General features: G+C 45.9%; 1 protein-coding gene across 1 annotated transcript in view; it reads right to left on the bottom strand.

Moving 5' to 3' along the window:
• The window catches only part of PLA2G5 (phospholipase A2, group V), a 22278-nt gene extending 12957 nt beyond the window's left edge, over positions 1-9321 (bottom strand). The window contains exon 1 of the mRNA XM_011970338.1: positions 9067-9321. The gene's annotated coding sequence lies outside the window, so the exon portion shown is untranslated. The remainder of the gene's footprint in view (positions 1-9066) is intronic.
• Between the last annotated feature and the right edge of the window lie 8568 nt (positions 9322-17889).

Here is a 17889-nt window from a genome sequence, read left to right on the forward strand (position 1 = left end):
CATGCCTGGCTAATTTTTTGTATTTTTAGTAGAGATGGGGTTTCACCATGTTAGCCAGGATGGTCTCGATCTCCTGACCTCGTGATCTGCCCGCCTCAACCTCCCAAAGTGATGGGATTACAGGCGTGAGCCACCGCGCCCAGTCTCTTTGTGCATTTTTTATAGAGTTGGGGTCCCACCATGTTGCCCAGGCTAGTCTCGAATTCCTGGGGTCAAGTGATCCTCTCACCCATGCCTCCCAACGTGCTGGGATGACAGGCATGAGCCACTGTACCCCGCCAAAGACTTGGATTTTTGGCTCCTGCCTCTCCTTGCTGTTCTATTCTTTTTCTCTCCCTCTCTCTTGTCATGGTAGCATCAGAGAGAAGTCCCTCCTTAAGGCCCCCATGAATCCTTCTCTTCCTAGGACTAACAACTGGGCTCCCAGAAGAACCCTGTGAATTCAACTTAATACCAAAAGTATTTATGAAGTGTCTACTGTGTGCCAGGCACTGGGATCCCACAGTGAATGAGACAGAACTTGTGCCTTTACAGAGCTGCCCTTGTGGCTGGTGGGAAACAGATAGTGAAGACAGAAGTGAACATAGATGGTGTCTGGTGGTGATCGGAGCCATGGGGAAGCATCCTCTCCCCGTCCTGTATTTTCATTTCTCCTTCTCAACCCGTTTCCTCCCCCACCTATGAACACACACCTGCCCCGCCATTCTCAACCAAACAAAACCAAGCCATGAAAAGGAAAAAACTAATCCCTTGCCTCTGGTGACAATTCTACTTCTTTTTTTCTCAAAAGGCCACATTTCTAAACAGAGAAGCCTGCCCTTCATCATCCCCCACTCTGAACCCTTCGCTGCCTGGCATCTGCTGCGTTCTTGAGCTTGCTCTCAGGGACCCCCAAAGCCTGGCATAGCCCAAGCTTGGGGGGTCACCCGCTCGGTCCCTCAGGGCACTCATCTCAAAGTCCACCTCCTCCTTCTCAAAACTCTCTCTCTCCCTCGGGGCTTCACAAGGTTGCCCTTCTCTGTCTCAGCCGCTCTCTGGCTGAGCTCATCTGAGTTCAGGGATTTAGCTCTTATTTCTATGCAGGCATCCAGGGGTGTCCTGGACAGAGCAGTCTGGCCCCAGCTTTGACTCAGCAAGCAATGCTTAATGAAGGAATGACTGAATACGGGAACCAGGAGAAAGCACAATGTCAAATCCAAGATCCAACGTAGGAGAGACGTGTATTCAAATCTGCATCTCAGCTGTGACCACCTGTGTCCACCTGAACCAGCTTTTTCACCTCTTTGGGTCTCAGTTTTATCTGAGTAAAATAGGATAATCATAGAACCAGCCTCGCTTAGTAACGCTGATAATTCAATGAGATAAGTCAGGCAGAGGGGCCGGGACAGTGCCTGGCACCCTGTAGGTGCTCAATAAGTTGTAACTACCATAAATATTATTGTGATTATGTCTTTCCAGTAAACTGAGAACTCTATGAGGGTAGGCTCTGTGTCTGCTTCACCTCTGTAACCCAGCACTTGGCACATAGTAGGTGCTCAGTAAGAGTTTGCTGAGTGAATGCATGACTCCTCTGGCTCCAGCTCCCTTCTCACCCCATTGCCCAGTCCACACGTCAAATATGATTACACAGAAATGGACAGATAGATAGACAGGTAGGTAGGTAGGTAGGTAGGTAGGTAGGTAGGTAGATAGATAGATAGATAGATAGATAGATAGATAGATAGATAGATAGATAGATAGAGTCTGATATTCTATCCCAATAACCCTTGGGAACCTCAGAACTAAACTCACTGTCCCCTCAAAACTCAGTCCTTCCCAGTTCCCCTTTCTTGGTAATGGATCCAACCATTCACACTTCAGTGATTAAAGATGCCCCAGCCACTTCCACTTCCAATTGAATGGAAGCCTGTTGAGGGCAAAATTCTTCTCTGATCCATTTCTGATCCCAGCACCTAGAACAATGTCTGACCCATTATAGATCCCCAGAAGTATTTGTAGAACAAATTAAACATCACATAAACACACTTGTCCTCTGTCATTTGCTGGGTCTATCACGTGCAGGCTTGCCCCAGGGCTAAAGCCCTGCCAAGGGTAGCCATGGAAACCTGGACACTCCCTCACCCTGAGAGCCCTAGCTGCTGAGATATCCCTGGCCTTGTCAAATGGTTTGTTGGCACATGGAACAGGATTATCCAGGGCTCACTGGCAGAAAGTCTACATCAAGTCCTCCTCCTCCAGGAAGTCTTCCATGATCCCTCCTTCCACAGGGAGCTTACTTGTCTCTGGAATGTTATAGAACTCATCTGATATGCTGTCCACTCTGGCATTTCCTGTTGGAGGGGATTACAAGGCTGATAGCTCAGAAAGGAATGAGGGAAGAACTCAGTCTTTAATGAACATTTGCTATGCCACAAGTGCAAGGCAAGTTCAGCATTCATGGTATTCCTTAATTCTCACGAAATCTCATGGGGCATTATGATCCCAGTGTGTGAGCAGGGAAACAGAGGAGTAGATGTTACATAGCTCGTCCAAGGTCACACAGCTAGTGAAAGGAGGACCCAGAATCATACACCTGACCCATCTGTCTGTCAAATCCATGTTCTTTACAAAAAAGGGTTGAGACCCAATAAGGATATGATTGGGATTTTCACAAGACCTCTAACCAGAGTGTCACGTGGTTTCCTTATAAACAAGGTGGAAAAGTGAGAGCTGAGGTACAGTTGGTTAAGTGGGTTCAGTGTTCCAATAATTGCTGATGAGTAGAACTGGATTTTTGGTTTTAAACTTTCAGGCCAGGGCTCCATACAGCCCTAGGAAATGCTTTGCTTGGTCTACACGGTGCTTTAAAAAGACAAAATGGAATTAGCTGCCAATGTATAAATGCTAAGAGATCTTAGACAGAAATCCACATTCCTAGGCCAGGCACAGTGACTCACGCCTGTAATCCCAGCATTTTGGGAGGCCGAGGCAGGCCTGAATTGAGGTCAGGAGTTCGAAACCAGCCTGGCCAATGTGGTGAAACCCCGTCTCTACTAAAAAGTACTAAAATTAGCCGGGTGTGGTGGCAAGTACCTGTAATCCCAGCTACTTGGGAGGCTAAGGCAGGAGAATCGCTTGAACCCGAGAGGCGGAGGTTGCAGTGAGCCAAGGTTGCACCACTGCACACCAGCTTAGGGGAGAGAGTAAGTGTCAAAAAAAAAAAAAAAAAGAGAGAGAGAGAGAGAAAGAAACCCACATTTCCACATTTCCATTTCCAGCTTCTCTTTAAAAGGTCTGGCAATCCTTGGTCTGGACCCCTACATGGCAACAACTGGCATTGCCGAGAAGTAGCTGCCCCCATATACAGGGTATGTGTTTCACTCTGCCCTAGTCCTCAACCACTCTTTATAGTCTTAGGTCCAGTCTGCCTCACAATTTTTGCTCTCTGCTGGAGGAATCTCGGTCAGCCTTCATAAACCAATACAAGCTGCACACCATGGACTGAGGCTGAATGCATGGTGCTGGTGCCCTGGAACCACCACTTATTAGCTGTGTGACCTTTGGCAAGTGTCTTAACTGCCCTGTGCCTTAGTTCAGCATCATGAATAATAGGGTAAATAATTTTGCCTGTCTCATCTCTATGTTCTGAGTCGATACACAGCAGGTATTTAGGCACACAGCAAGGTCTCAATAAATGTTGGGGTTTTTTTTTTTCATTTTGTTTTGTTTTGTTTTTTGAGATGCCCAGGCTGGAGTACAGTGGTGCCACGTTGGCTCACTGCAAGCTCCACCTCCTGGGTTCATGCCATTCTCCTGTCTCAGCCTCCCAAGTAGCTGGGACTATAGGTGCCTGCCACCACGCCCGGCTAATTTTGTGTGTGTGTGTGTGTATTTTTAGTAGAGACGGGGTTTCACCGTGTTAGCCAGGATGATGTCAATTTCCTGACCTCGCGATCCACCCGTCTCGGCCTCCCATAGTGCTGGGATTACAAGCTTGAGTCACCGCGCCCGGCCAAATGTTGATTATTTTTAACAGGATGGTGGGACATGCCCCCAAGTGACTGCGCGGAAACTTTCTTCAAGTGTTTAGTAGGAATTCAGGAATGGTGGGAAGGACTGGCCAAAGAGATGGAGCTGGGTAGGTTACAAAGGCCCTTGGGTGTTAGGCTAAGGAGGTTGGATCTTGATCTTGTCCTGATCTTGATCAAGAGCAAGATAACCTGAGTTCAGTAAGAGGAGAGTGTCCAAAGACCCCCAAAGCTGAAATGCACAAGGAGAGGGTGGGTAACACAGTTCAGCAATCACATGCGTGACCCCCAAACCCAGTACTAGTCACGTCACAGAAGCAGTGGTCGTCTTTGGTGATGGTGTGGTGCCCAGAACAAGGGCTCCTAGCAGCCCACACCCAGAGGGATGTGCCTGGCCCTGGGCCTGCATGTGAGCAGGCTTAGGAGGTGTCTGGATCACAGGAGACAGAAGAGAGGGAATTGGGGCTGACTTGGGTTTGGAAGGTGGCTGGGGGTACCCAGTCTGTCTCCAAATCTCTGAAGGGCTGTGGGGAGTAGGAGGAATCAGAACTGTCCCATGCGGCTCCAGATTGCGGAACAAACACCCACCAGGCACGGACGCACTAAGCAGTCAGATTTTGGCTCGATGCAAGAACGTTTTTCTAACAGCTCATGTGTCCTGGGAATTGAATGAGCTGTCTTGGGAGTGGTGAGTTTCCTCTCCCCGGAAGGCACTTTTTATTTGCCACTTTTTAGGAAAAGAAATGTCGCATGGGAGGTGGGCACTGAGTGTGTGGGCTATGCCCCCGCTCGACTTCTCAGGAAAAGGAACTTAATCTTTAAGTGTTGGAAATACCCAAAATGCAAACGAGATCTGTCAAAGCTCATGAAGTCAGCTTTGTCAGTTACGAAGCCTCGGTTTCATCCTGTAAAAAATGTTTTTAAAATTACATTTTGTCAAGGTTCAAAAACAAAGAAAACTCATGAGCCCTTCAGTTGCTCCATAACATGGAGACAGCTGTCAACTATTTCGTGCTCCCTGCCCTGTAGGGCCCCCTCCCCGCAACATTTTATGCAGGTCGGAGTCATGTGCAGATATGTTGCGAGAGCAATGACCAGTATGAGAGAAGCAGATGAGCTCCAGGATGCCCACGGGGTCTGACATTTTGTGCTCTGGAATTGACTTATTCTTGAACTCTCTGAGCTTTTCCAGCAACAGCTTTTGCATTTCCTGCTCCCCCTGCCTAGAATACTTTGTCCTGGATTCTTTATCCTCCAGGTCTCGCCTTAAATGCCACCTTCTCCAGGAGGCCTCCCCTGACTACCTACCCAAGGTCACCCTGTTTTTCCCCTTCATAGCACCGACCGTCATCTTTAACTCTCTTTAACTTACTTGTTTATGGCTCATGTACCTTATGCCTTCCCTTAGAATATAGGTATCTGAGGGCAGGAAACATGTTCATCTTGTTCTTTGTGATATTATCAGCAGGTAGCAGAGGGCCTAATATATATATTATATATGTGTGTGTGTGTGTATATGTGTATATATAATATTTATATTTATATATATAAATTTTTATTTTATATAAATATTTATATATATATTTATATATTAATTTATATATTAATTTATTTATTAATATATATTTATATATAAATATATATATATTTATATATATATTTTTTAGATGGAGTCTCCCTCTGTCACCCAGGGAGTGCAGTGGTGTGATCTCGGCTCACTGCAACCTCCGCCTCCCAGGTTCAAGTGATTCTGCTGCCTCAGCCTCCTGAGTAGCTAGGATTACCACACTGGGCTAATATTTGTATTTTTCATAGAGACAGGGGTTCACCATGTTGGCCAGGCTAGTCTCGAACTCCCGACCTCAAGTGATCCGCCCACCTCAGCCTCCCAAAATGCTGGGATTACAGGCGTGAGCCACCACACCCAACCCCTAATGTATATCTGGTGGCTGATAATTATTTGTGGAATAAAAGAATGATGGGATTGATGAACCAATTAAATCTGGAAGTAGAAGCAGCCCCATGTGGGTTTCAGCCAGGTTGTAAATTGGCAGCTTCCTGTAAAGATACACACAGCTAATTCTATCTGGGTGTCAGCCTAGGATGCACATGCAGCTTATACATATGTTACAGCTGTTGGTTAATAACAGGCTCAATTTCAACTTTCACCAGAACTTTGGCTAAGAAGGCAATCCACACACCAACTTCATAGCAAATACATGTTTTATCTTTGAAAAATGTAATCCATTAAACTGTTCACTCTTAAGACATCTACCATGAACTAACCTTCCTTTCTGTCTTCATTTCTGTTGTTTTCCCTCCACCTAAAATGCTCTCCAATCTCTTTTTCTAACTAGTTAAAGCCTACTTATTTTTCCACATGGTAATGTCCCTTCTTTTTCTGAGGAGGGAGAAACCCTAGGAAAAGCCGTCACTCTGCCTGGCAAGATCACAGATGGTGCCCAAGGTTCCAGGCTCACGAGCCTGAATCATCTGCAATTCAAGGCCACTCCACCTGTCTCAATCCCAATCCAACCCAGAAAATGTTTCTTGAGCAATTTTGTGGGCAGAGGTCCCGTTAGGCACTACGAGGACCAAATGCAAAGTGAAATCCACCAGTGCAAGCACCAAAGAGTTTCTAACCTAGTTTCTGTCTCTTAAGACAGGGGATGTGGGAACAGGCCTTCAGAATGTCCGTCACGTCTAGAATAACATTGGAACTCTTTCCCTGGGCCTAAGAGGAGGTGCCTCCTCTTTTGAGACACCTTCCCAGATACCTCCCCAGCAGAGTTCATGGCTTCCTCCTTTTTTCCTGGGTCAATCTTCCTAACCTCTGTAACAGCACATAGCACATCCGCCCAAGTCAGAGGCACCTGTCTCCCCTCACAGAACATGGTCCCGCACCTACTCCAGCCTTGCCTTATACCACTCCTAAGACATTCCTGGGAAGAAGCCAGATGTGAAGGCTTTTAGTTCCTTCTACCCACTAATTTCAATCTCTCTCTCTCTCTCTCTCTCTCTTTCTCTGCCTCTCTCTCTCTCTCCCTCCCCCTCTTCCCTTTTCATCTGTTATTCCCTCCCTTTCTTCTCTTACTCAACGCCTACTCATCTTTGTAAACTTAACATACTTATCATTCAATAACTATTTAACAAGCACCTATTATGTGCCAGATGCTGTTCTAGACCCTGGGGATACAGCAAAGAGCAACACAGCTGAGAACCCTGCCCTCATGGCAGAGCTTGCATTCTGGAGGGAGAAGACAGAAATAGACAAGCGAATAAGTAAAATGTACAGTTTGTTAGGTGGTGATCGATGCAATGGAGAAAAATAAAGCAGGGAGCAGGGTAGAGTGCTGAGTGTGTGTGTTTGGGGATGGGGACGGGGACTGTTGATGGTGGGAGTGGTCACTTTATTTATTTAGACAGTTTTGCTCTGTCACCCAGGCTGGAGTGCAGTGGTGCAATCTCAGCTCACTACAACCTCTGCCTCCCGGGTTCAAGCAATTCTCCTGTCTCAGCCTCCCGAGTAGGTGGGACTACAGCTGTGCACCATCATGCCCAGCTGAGTTTTGCATTTTTAGTAGAGACAGGGTTTCACCATGTTGGCCAGGTTGGTCTCGAACTCCTGGCCTCAAGTGATCCACCCACCTTGGCCTCCCAAAGTGCTGGGATTACAGGCATGAGCCACCGCACTGGCCTCGAGTGGCCACTTTAAACAGGGTGACCGAGAAAGGTCTTGCTGGGGAGGTGACACTTGAGTAAAGCCATGAAGGAGGTGAAGGAGCATGTTATGGGGACATCCTAGGGGAAGAAAGCTCCAGGCAGAGGGAAGAGCAAGTACAAAGGCCCCAGTGTAGGAGCGCACCTGTGAGCTGGGAAACATGGAAGCTGGGTCTGCTTTGCCCAAATGTCTTGTGAATCCATCGCCCTGCCCTGAACTGGATCAACCCCCGCTCTGAGCTCTCCCAGTACCATGTGCTCTCTCTCTTCACACCACCAGTCATATTGTGTTGCAGTGTCTCTCCCAGCAGGCTGTGAGCCACCTGTGGACAGGGGCAGTGTCTTTCATTAATACTTTGACATCTCCAATGCTCAGCGTAGGGCATGACACACATTTATTGATGAAATCAATCAACGAGTGAACAAACTAGACTAGGAATCCTTGAGGGTGTCTCATTTATCTCTCCCTGGCAGCATCTGGCACTCTCTATGGCACAGATTGTGTCCTAGGAAAAAAATGTTTGTTGAATGGCTAATAAAAATAGCTGATGCCTTATTGAGCCCAGATACCACACTAAGTTCTTTATGGGGCTTCTCTCATTTTATCCCTAAGGTGGCCCTATGAGGTAGATATTACTATCATATGCGCTTTGCGGATTAGGACACCGGGCTTGAAAAACAGAAATGGCTCGAACGTGTACTGAGCTGGTCAGTGACAAAGCTCGGAGTTGTCCTAATCCGTTTGACTCCCAAGGCCACGTATACTTAGCTCAAAGCTAAACCGCCTTCAGAGAGGGGAGCGAGAGAGAGAGAGAGAGACTGAGGAAGGGAGGAGGAAGATCTCCCTATAAGGGCATCTCACCCATCTCTGGGTTTCTTTCTGTGTGTACCGAAGTGTCTGGCACACAGTGGATGCTCTCAACAGTTAACGGATGTTAAATAGATATTGGCGAGTTCTCTCCCTAAAGGGGAATATTTGCCTGTGGTTTAGGTTAAAAAGAAATCCAAGCAAGGCCTCAGATTAGCGTAAACACAAGCCCTGACTCAGCCTATTCATAACTCTCCCTGGTTTTGCCCGTAATTTTAGGTATGACCTTCCGGTAACCTCCATCTTCCCTTGAGGTGTGGCCTGGCTTCCTTAAGAGCCAGCTCTCCAGGCCTGACAATGACAGGTGAAGGACCCAGCAGCCCTAGAGAGACTCCTTCAACAGAGGCTGTGCCTGTCCACCTCCCCCGGGCCTCCTCTTGGGCTCTCCACACACCCCCTTCTCCAGTCTCTCCCTCCCAGCTGGCGTCCCTCCACAACTCCCAATTTGTGCAGCCCCCATCAGTAACTAACCTCTTTGGCCTGGCCTCAAATCCTGCTCTAGAGGTCTGCCCCCACGAGCAACCTCCTTGGGCAGACCCTGGAGCCCCAGGTCTCGCTGGCTCCCCGTCTCCAGTCGGAACATTGGGATCCACAGACCATGGATCCAGGGAGAATCAGTTCTTGGGCTCCAGAATCTTAAAGCTGTGAGTGGGAGTGACCGATGAGGAGGACAAACTCAGAGAAGGGGAGGAAAAACTTCTGCCCGGACCCAGCCGGGTAGAACCCCGCTCAGCCCCCCACTGCCTTTGCAGAGGCAGGAAGTCCTGCACAGTCAGGGCCTGTGACTGGCTGTCCTGCCAAAGGGGCTGGGCGGTCACCCAGAGAATTCCAATGAGGGTGGATTTGAGTCCTGAAATATCCAGGTCACGGCTTTAGCCACTTCACAAGCCTTTGCTAATCCCCTCAGCCAGAAGTAACCCCTACCTCAGTCCTGGGCTCAGAACCTTCTTAAGGCTCTGACAGCCTGCTAAGTTATCTTGACTATCCGAGTCCCTGGGAGCTCATCAGTCTTGGCGGGGACAAGAACATGAACACAATACTGTTTCTAGTATACAGTAAAACTATCTAATATGCAAATTTCCCCTATTGTCCCAATAATGGTTTTTATATCCAATTCATTGACTTTTTTCCGATCCAGAATCCAAACAAAAATCAAGCATTGCATCTAATTATTGTGGCTCTTTGGAGTCCTTTAATCTTTAATCTGGTTTCTTTGTTTGTTTGTTTATTTATTTATTTATTTGAGCTGAGGTCTCACTCTGTCACCCAGGCAGGAGTGCAGTGGTGCAATCTCAGCTCACTGAAGCCTCGGCTTCCTGGGCTTAAACGATCCTCCCAGTAGCTGGGACCACAGGCACATGCCACCATGCCTGGCTAATTTTTTGTATTTTTTGTAGAAACGGGGTTTCACCATGTTGCCCAGTCTGGTCCCAAACTCCTGAGTTCAAGTGATCCATCTGCCTCAGTCTTCCAAAGTGCTGGGATTATAGGGGTGAGCCACCATGCCCAGACTTAATCTGGTCTGTTTTTTAAAATGACATTGATGCTCTTGAATCCAGACCATTTGTCTTGCAGAATACTCACCAATTTGGATTTGCCTATTGCTTCCTCATGATTATCAGGTTAAACGTTTTTTGTAAGAATACTATATAGGCCAGATGAGGGGCGTGCACATTTTCAACTTTACTAGTCATTCCCCAAATACTCTCTTCAATGGATGTGCCAGTTTACACTCCTAGAGGCACCATAGCCAGCACTCGATAATATCACATCTATCGGTTCTTCTCTACCTGATGAGTATAAAATTGTGTATCATTGTTTTTACTTGCTTCCCCTGGCTGTTGGTGCAACTGAGCATTTTTACATACACCTTATGGCCACTTGGATTTCTTCTTCAACGAATGGTCTGTTGGTATCTGTGCCAATTCTGGGCCTCTTTGTCCTAACTTCCATCCGGGTCCTTCCTGGCTCTGCTCTGTTGGAGAAGGAGGTAGGGGGAGTGTGTTCCCTCAGGCTTCTGTATCAGCAGCTTCCAGAAGGCAGGACACTGGAGGACAAGACAAGTGTTTGCTACATATGTTGCAAATATATGCTGTAAGCATGCCAGTTGTCTTTTATTTATGGCATTTTTATAACATAAAAACTTTTGGCTGGGCTTGGTGGCTCACTCCTATAATCCCAGCGCTTTGGAAGGCTGAGGTAGGCGGATCAGCTGAGATTGGAAGTTCCAGACCAGCCTGACCAACATGGAGAAACCCCGTCTCTACTAAAAATATAAAATCAGCCGGGTGTGGTGGCACATGCCTGTAATCCCAGCTACTTAGGAGGCTGAGGCAGGGGAATTACTTGAACCCAGGAAGCGGAGGTTACGGTGAGCAGAGATCGTGCCATTGCACTCCAGCTTGGGCAACAGAGTGAGACTCCATCTCAAAAAAAAAAAACAACCACTTTTAACTTTCATGTCATACGAGTTATCAATCTGTGATGTTTAGTACCTTGTTTGCAAAGTCCTGCATGACTCTCTGATTGTGAGGTTAACAATATTTTTCTGAATATCTTTCTTCTATTGGTTCTAAATTTGGGGGTTTTACACTTAGGGCTTTAATCCTTTAATCCATTTGGAGTTTATTTTCATGTGTAGTATGAGGCTGAAACTTCGTTTTATTGACCCATAAGGAAAGTCAATGATTCCAACACCTTTTGTTGAACAGACCAATTTTTCCCCTCTGACTTTATTTTATTTTTTTTTTTTTTTTTTTTTTTTTTTTTTTTTAGATGGAGTCTCACTCTTGTCGCCCAGGCTGGAGTATAATGGCACGATCTTGGTTCACTGCAACCTCCACCTCCCGGTTTCAAGCGATTCTCCTCCTCAGCCTCCGGAGTAGCTGGGATTACAGGCGCCTGCCACCACGCCCTGCTAATTTTTGCATTTTTAGTAAAGATGAGGTTTCATCTTTACTGGCTGGTCATGAACTCCTTACCTCAGCGATCCACCCATCTCGGCCTCCCAAAGTGCTGGGATTACAGGCGTGAGCCACCACACCTGGTTTTTTTGGTTTTGTTTTTGAAACAGAGTCTCGCTCTATCGCCCAGGCTGGAGTGCAATGGTGCAATCTCGGCTCACTGCAACCTCCACTTCCCAAGTTCAAGGAATTCTCCTGCATCAGCCTCTCAAGTAGCTGGGACTACAAGTGTACACCACAATGCCCAGCTACTTTTTTGTATTTTTGTAAAGATGGGGTTTCACCATGTTGCCCAGACTGGTCTCGAACTCCTGAGCTTAGGCAATCTGCCCGCCTCGGCCTCCCAAAGTGCTGGAATTACAGGCATGAGCCACCACACCTGGCCTAATTACTATAATTTTTTTTAAGTCTTCATATATACTAAGGAAAATCCCTCTTCTCTCTTCTTTAGACATGTTTTGATTATTCTTTTTTTCCAAGAGATAAGGTCTTGCTGGATGGGATGGCTCACATCTGTAATCTCAATACTTCAGTACTTTGGGAGACTGAGGTGGGATCACTTGAGACCAGGATTTTGAGATTAGCCTGGGCAACATAGGGAGACTCCATCTCTACTCAAAATTCAAAAATTACTTGGGCATGGTGGTGTGCACGTGTAGTCCCAGCTACTTGGGAGGCTAAGGTGGGAGGATTGCTTGAGCCTCACAGGTAGAGGCTGCAGTGAGCCATGATCATGCTACTGCACTCCAGCCTGGGTGAAAGAGTGTGACCCTGTCTCAAAAAAAAAAAAAAAAAAAAAGACAAGGTCTCACTCCGTCACTCAGGCTGGAATGCAGTGGTGTGATAATGGCTCACTACTGTCTCAAACTACTGGGCTCAAAAGATCCTTGCACCCAAGCCTCCCAAGTAGCTGGGACTACAGGCACATGCCACCACAGCTGACTAATTTTTTTTCTTTTTTTTTTCAGTGATGAGGTCTTGCTATGTTGCTGTGGATGCTCTGGCTGCTCTGGAACTCCTGGCCTCAAGCAGTCCTCCTGCCTCTGCCTCCCAAAGTGCTGGAATTACAGGCATGAGCTACCATGCCTTACCAAGAGCAATTAAATCAAAATAAAACAAAATAAAATACCAATATCTTACACATGTACACAAGACAAAAAGCTTCTCTGGTACATAAAAGATATCTATAACTAAAGTAATAGTCAGACCAACAGGAATGATTCAATAGAAAGTTCATAGGAGGCAGTCGTGTGCTATAAAATGGTTTAACAATCACCTCTTGTAAGGAAGAGGGAAATCCCTGGTTTGTAGAGTCTGCCAATTTCTTCAGTGTAAATGCCCCCAATATGGCCTATTCCAAGTTACCAACATGATACCACTAAATGTGGAGCTGGGAAAGTAAATGTTAAGTTGGACTTTATTAAAATATGAAAATTCTGCTTTGTGAACAATACATAAGTCACAGACTAAGAGAAATGCTTTAAAACACATATATGATAAAGGACTTGTGTGCAAAATATACAGTGAACTCCTAAAACTCAAAAATAAGAAAACGAATAACTCAATTAAAAAATGAGCGAAAGATCTGAACAGACACTTCGCCAAAGAAGACACACAGAGGACAGGTAAGCATATGAAAAAGCACTCAACATCATGTGTCATTAGAAATTGCAAATCAAAATAACCATGACCTACCTATGAGGATGGCTAAGATCTAAAACGTTAACACCACAAAATGCTGCCAAGGATGTGGAACAGGGACTCTCATTTAATGCCAGTGGAAATTCAAAATGGCACAGCCACTTTGGAAGACAGTTTGACAGTTTATTTTTTGCCTGTGTGCAGTGGCTATTCACAAGTGTGATTATAGCATACTCCAGTCTCAAACTCCTAAACCCAAGAAATCCCTCCTGCCTCAGCCTCCTGAGTAGCTGGGACTACAGGTGCATGCCACCACACCCTGCTCCAATCTGACAGTTTCTTACAAAGCTAAATATAGTGTTACCATTCGATCCAGCAATTGTACTCCTAAGTTATTTACCCAATAGAGCTGAAAACTTATGTTCACTCAAACACCTGCACACAAATGTTTACAGCAGCCTTATTCATCATTTCCCCAAACTGCAGGCAACCAAAAGGTTTCTCAATAGGTGAATGTATAAACAAACTGTGATACTGCCATACAATGGGATGCTATTTAGCAACAGTGTAAGAAATAAGCTATCAAAAAGAAATAAGATATCAAATCACAAAAAGATATGGAGGAACATAAAGACATAAATGAATTCAATCTGAAAAGGATATATACTATATAACTCCAGCTATATGACATTCTGGAATAAGCAAAACTACAGAGACAATAGAAAGATCAGTGGTTGCCAGGGGGTTGGGAGGACAGAGGGATGAACAGGCAGAGCACAGAGAATTTTCAGGGCAGTGAAACTGTTCTGTAGGATATGGTGATGGTGGATACACGACATTATGTATTTGTCAAAACCCATAGAACTGTACATCACAAAGGTGAACCTTAATGTACACTATGGGCTTTAATAATAATATATCAATATTGAATCATTAATTTTAACAAGTGTGTCACACTAATTCATGATGCTAATAGGAGGAAAATCTATGCATGTGTTGGAATAAGGGGGCGGTATATGGGAACTCTATACAATTCTTCTGTAAATCTAAAGCTGTTCTAAAAAGAACCATCTATTAATTTAAAAAGAAATCCTATTGCCGTAAATGTCCTGAAGTTATTGCATGCATTCTCATTACAATGCAAGCATGGTAAATACTTTATTTTCTTCCTTTGTTTCAGGTCCATTTTTTGTTTGACATGTTTTGGTGCTCTCGGGCAGTACATCTCAAATTTTCCTGTGTCTACAAGTCAACTGGGGGATTTTGCTAAGATGTAGATTGTGATCTACCAGGTCTGGTGGAAAGCCTGAGATTTTTACATTTTTAACAAGCTCCCTGGTGATTCCCATGGGGCAGGTACGACCACACTTGGAATAGCAGGACCTGCAAACAGACAAATAAGACTGGAGACCCAGACTCCACCCTTTGTACTCTGTTTTCTTTCTTTTTCTTTTATTGTAGAGACAGTGTCTTACTATGTTGGCCAGGCTGGCCTTGAACTCCTGGCCTCAAGCAATCCTCCCACCTTGGCCTCCCAAAGTGCTGGGATTACAGGTGTGAGTTACTACACCTGACCTTGTATTCAGTTTTCTCTTTTTTTCCTTTTTTGACATGGAGTTTTGCTCTGTCACCTAGGCTAAAGTACAGTGGCACGATCTCAGTTCACTGCAACCTCCGCCTCCCAGGTTCAAGCGATCCACCTACCTCAGCCTCCCATGTAGCTGGGACTACAGCTATGCACCACCATGCCCAGCTAATCTTTTGTATTTTTAGTAGAGACGGGATTTCACCATGTTGGTCAGGCTAGTCTCAAACTCCTGACCTCAAATCATCCGCCCGCCTCAGCCTCCCAAAGTGCTGGGATTATAGGCGTGAGCCACCACACCCGGTCTGTATTCTGTTTTCTAAATAAGGAGGAAGAACTGTCTAATTTTATGACTATGCTAACCAGTAGTTATATTTTTTTAAATCAATTTTGAAAGGTCTGTTTCCACTGATGTTTCATCCTGAGTCATATTCATTTTCTATTTCTAAAGGCATTGGGATTCCCTGCTCCAACTAAATGAGTCAGTTGAGATCAGAAGTTCATATGTCCAAGTGAAACTCAACCAAGGGTCCATAATGCTTCCTGGCAGTCAAAGGGCCACCAAGGGTTTGTATTTGCATAAGTCAAGTGCATTTTGCATTCTAGAGGCTATCAAGGTCACTGCCAGAGTCACCCTGACAGTGGCTACTTTGTGGTCAGTAAGAACACGCTGCTTACTTGAAGGAGAGTCTTAAGCAGGTGGCAGACATGATGAGAGAAGGTGGTTGCACTGGATAGATTTCATGTTCCCTGATAGCTATGGCTCTGGGCGAAGCCTTACAGAGGATTAGAGCCCCATTTCTGCCATGAACTTGCTGAGCCTGTTTCTCCATCAATACATTGGGATGATTGAACTCCACCTGTGTTAAAAGCTCCTCCAACTCTGCATAATTATTTTTATTTTAAGCATATTCATTCCAAATCAGAGCCTGGCTCTTCATTTTCCAGGCAAGGGTTTCAAGCTTCCAACTGCAGCCTTTGCACTGACCATGCTCATCCTGCCTTTGGTCCATAGAACAGTGGTCAGATGAGGTGTCTGTCCTTCCAGCTGCCTGACTTCACATCTTAAAGCCAAGGAAGAGTCCAGTTCCAGGGTGGGCGGCCTCTCCTGGGCAGGACAGAAATAACTCCAGGATGTGAGCCAAGATAGAACCCGCTCCTCCCCATCCCTCTCGCCACAGTTTCCACTGACCCCAGCTGGCCTCAGAGACATTTGACTAGAGAAGATCCTGGCTGCATCCCAGAGCCAAAGGAGACTTTACTGCAGTTTGATAGTCTCAGAAAATCGACTGAAAAAATGATGGAATGGGCGGCCAGCACTAACCAGGGCACCTATTTGTTGTGAGAAAATCAAATTCTTTTAGTTTTTTTCGTTTTCATCTTCATTTTTATTTTTTTAGGGAGGTGGTCTCACTGTGTTGCCCAGGCTGGAGTACAGTGGTGTGATCACAGCTCACTGCAGCCTTGAACTCCCAGGTTCCCATCCTCCCACCTCAGCCTCCAGAGTAGCTAGAACTACAGGCACATGGCACTATGCCTGGCTTCAATGTAAACCAAACACAGACTCTCTGAGGAAGCATGAGTAAGTGCTTCCCCACGTCCATGGATCTTCTCAGTAGTGAGGCTTGGGCTCTGGAAACTTTAGGCCACAGATCTCTCAGAGATCTGTCCAGTGGTGAGTTGACTGGGGCCCAGACAAGCAACTTGTCCATCAGCTCAGAGTCTCTCAAAGGCCAGGCCTAGAACTCATCTGGCTGCCTTACTACCTGGTGTCTGGAATGGGCCCCCTAGGCCCACAGATGTACCATTTATTCATCCAGTCCATCACTCAGCACACATTGACAGAGCCCCTTTCATTCCACAGGCCCTGTGCTACATGGCAGGGGAACAGGAAGGACAGCAGTGTGCCACCTCCCCTGTCCCCTCTGAATTTTGTTTTTTTGTTTTGTTTTGTTTTGTTTTGTTTGTTTTAATACAGATGAAGTTTCACTGTGTTGCCCAGGCTGGTGTCAAGCTCCTGAGCTCAACTGATCCTCCCACTTTGGCCTCCCAAAGTACTAGGATTATAGGCATGAGCTACCATGCCGAGTCTGCTCTGAGTTTTCAGCACAGGAGAGGAGAGGAGTAGGGACTTGCTTTGATCCCCCTAAAGCCACCAGAGTTTTCCTCTCAGAGGCTGTCCCTGCTCATCTTCTGTGTCTGGGAACTCCCCATTTGTTGTAAACTGAAGGACAAGTTTCTTGCATCTTCCCGGCGTGTGATGGAGAGAGACAGAGGAGTATGAGGTGCAGGGAGTTTCCTGTCTGATGGGAAAGACCATTTCATATTCTCCAGGGATTCTCAGTCTGAAGGAAGAGACAGCCTCTGTATTAGGCCATTCCTGCACTGCTCTAAGGAAATACCTGAGACTGGGTAGTTTATAAAGAAAAGAGGTTGAACGGCCTCATGGTTCTGCAGGCTTTACAGAAAGCATGGTGCCAGCATATGCTCGGCTTCTAGGGAGGCTTCAGGAAGCTTACAGGCATGGCGGAAAGTGGAGAGGGAGCAGGCACGTCACATGGAGAAAACAGGAACAAGCAAGAGATCTCAGAGTGAGAGCTTACCTATCACCAAAGGGATGGCCCAAGCCATTCATGAGAGATCTGCCTCCTTGATCCAAACACCTCCCACCAGGCTCCACCTCCAAAATTAGGAATTACATTTCTACATGAGATCTAGGTGGAGACAAACATCCGAACTCTGTTAGCCTCTATCCTTAGAGACCCCCAGGCTTTGAGAAGCCCCTTGTTTGGGGGACAGATCAGATACACAAATAAGAATACGCAAAGATGTACAACACTTTATAAAAAGGCAGAGGGATGGATTATTGCTGAAGGAAGGATAGGAGGTGGGTTACCCACAGGGGAAGTTCTTTGGAGTAAGATATATGGAAAGAGGGATTCTTGTAGGCCCTGTTTAATTCAACCACAAAGGAGAAATTTGCTTTCATAATCGTGCTTAGAGATTTTTTTTTTTTTTTTTTTTTTTTTGGAGACAGGGTCTTACTCTGTTGCCCAGGCTGGAATGCAGTGGTGCAATCACAGCTGAATGCAGCCTCAACCTCCT

Source organism: Mandrillus leucophaeus, unplaced genomic scaffold (genome assembly GCF_000951045.1).
Source record: "Mandrillus leucophaeus isolate KB7577 unplaced genomic scaffold, Mleu.le_1.0 Scaffold944, whole genome shotgun sequence".
NCBI classification, from domain to species: Eukaryota; Metazoa; Chordata; class Mammalia; order Primates; family Cercopithecidae; genus Mandrillus; species Mandrillus leucophaeus.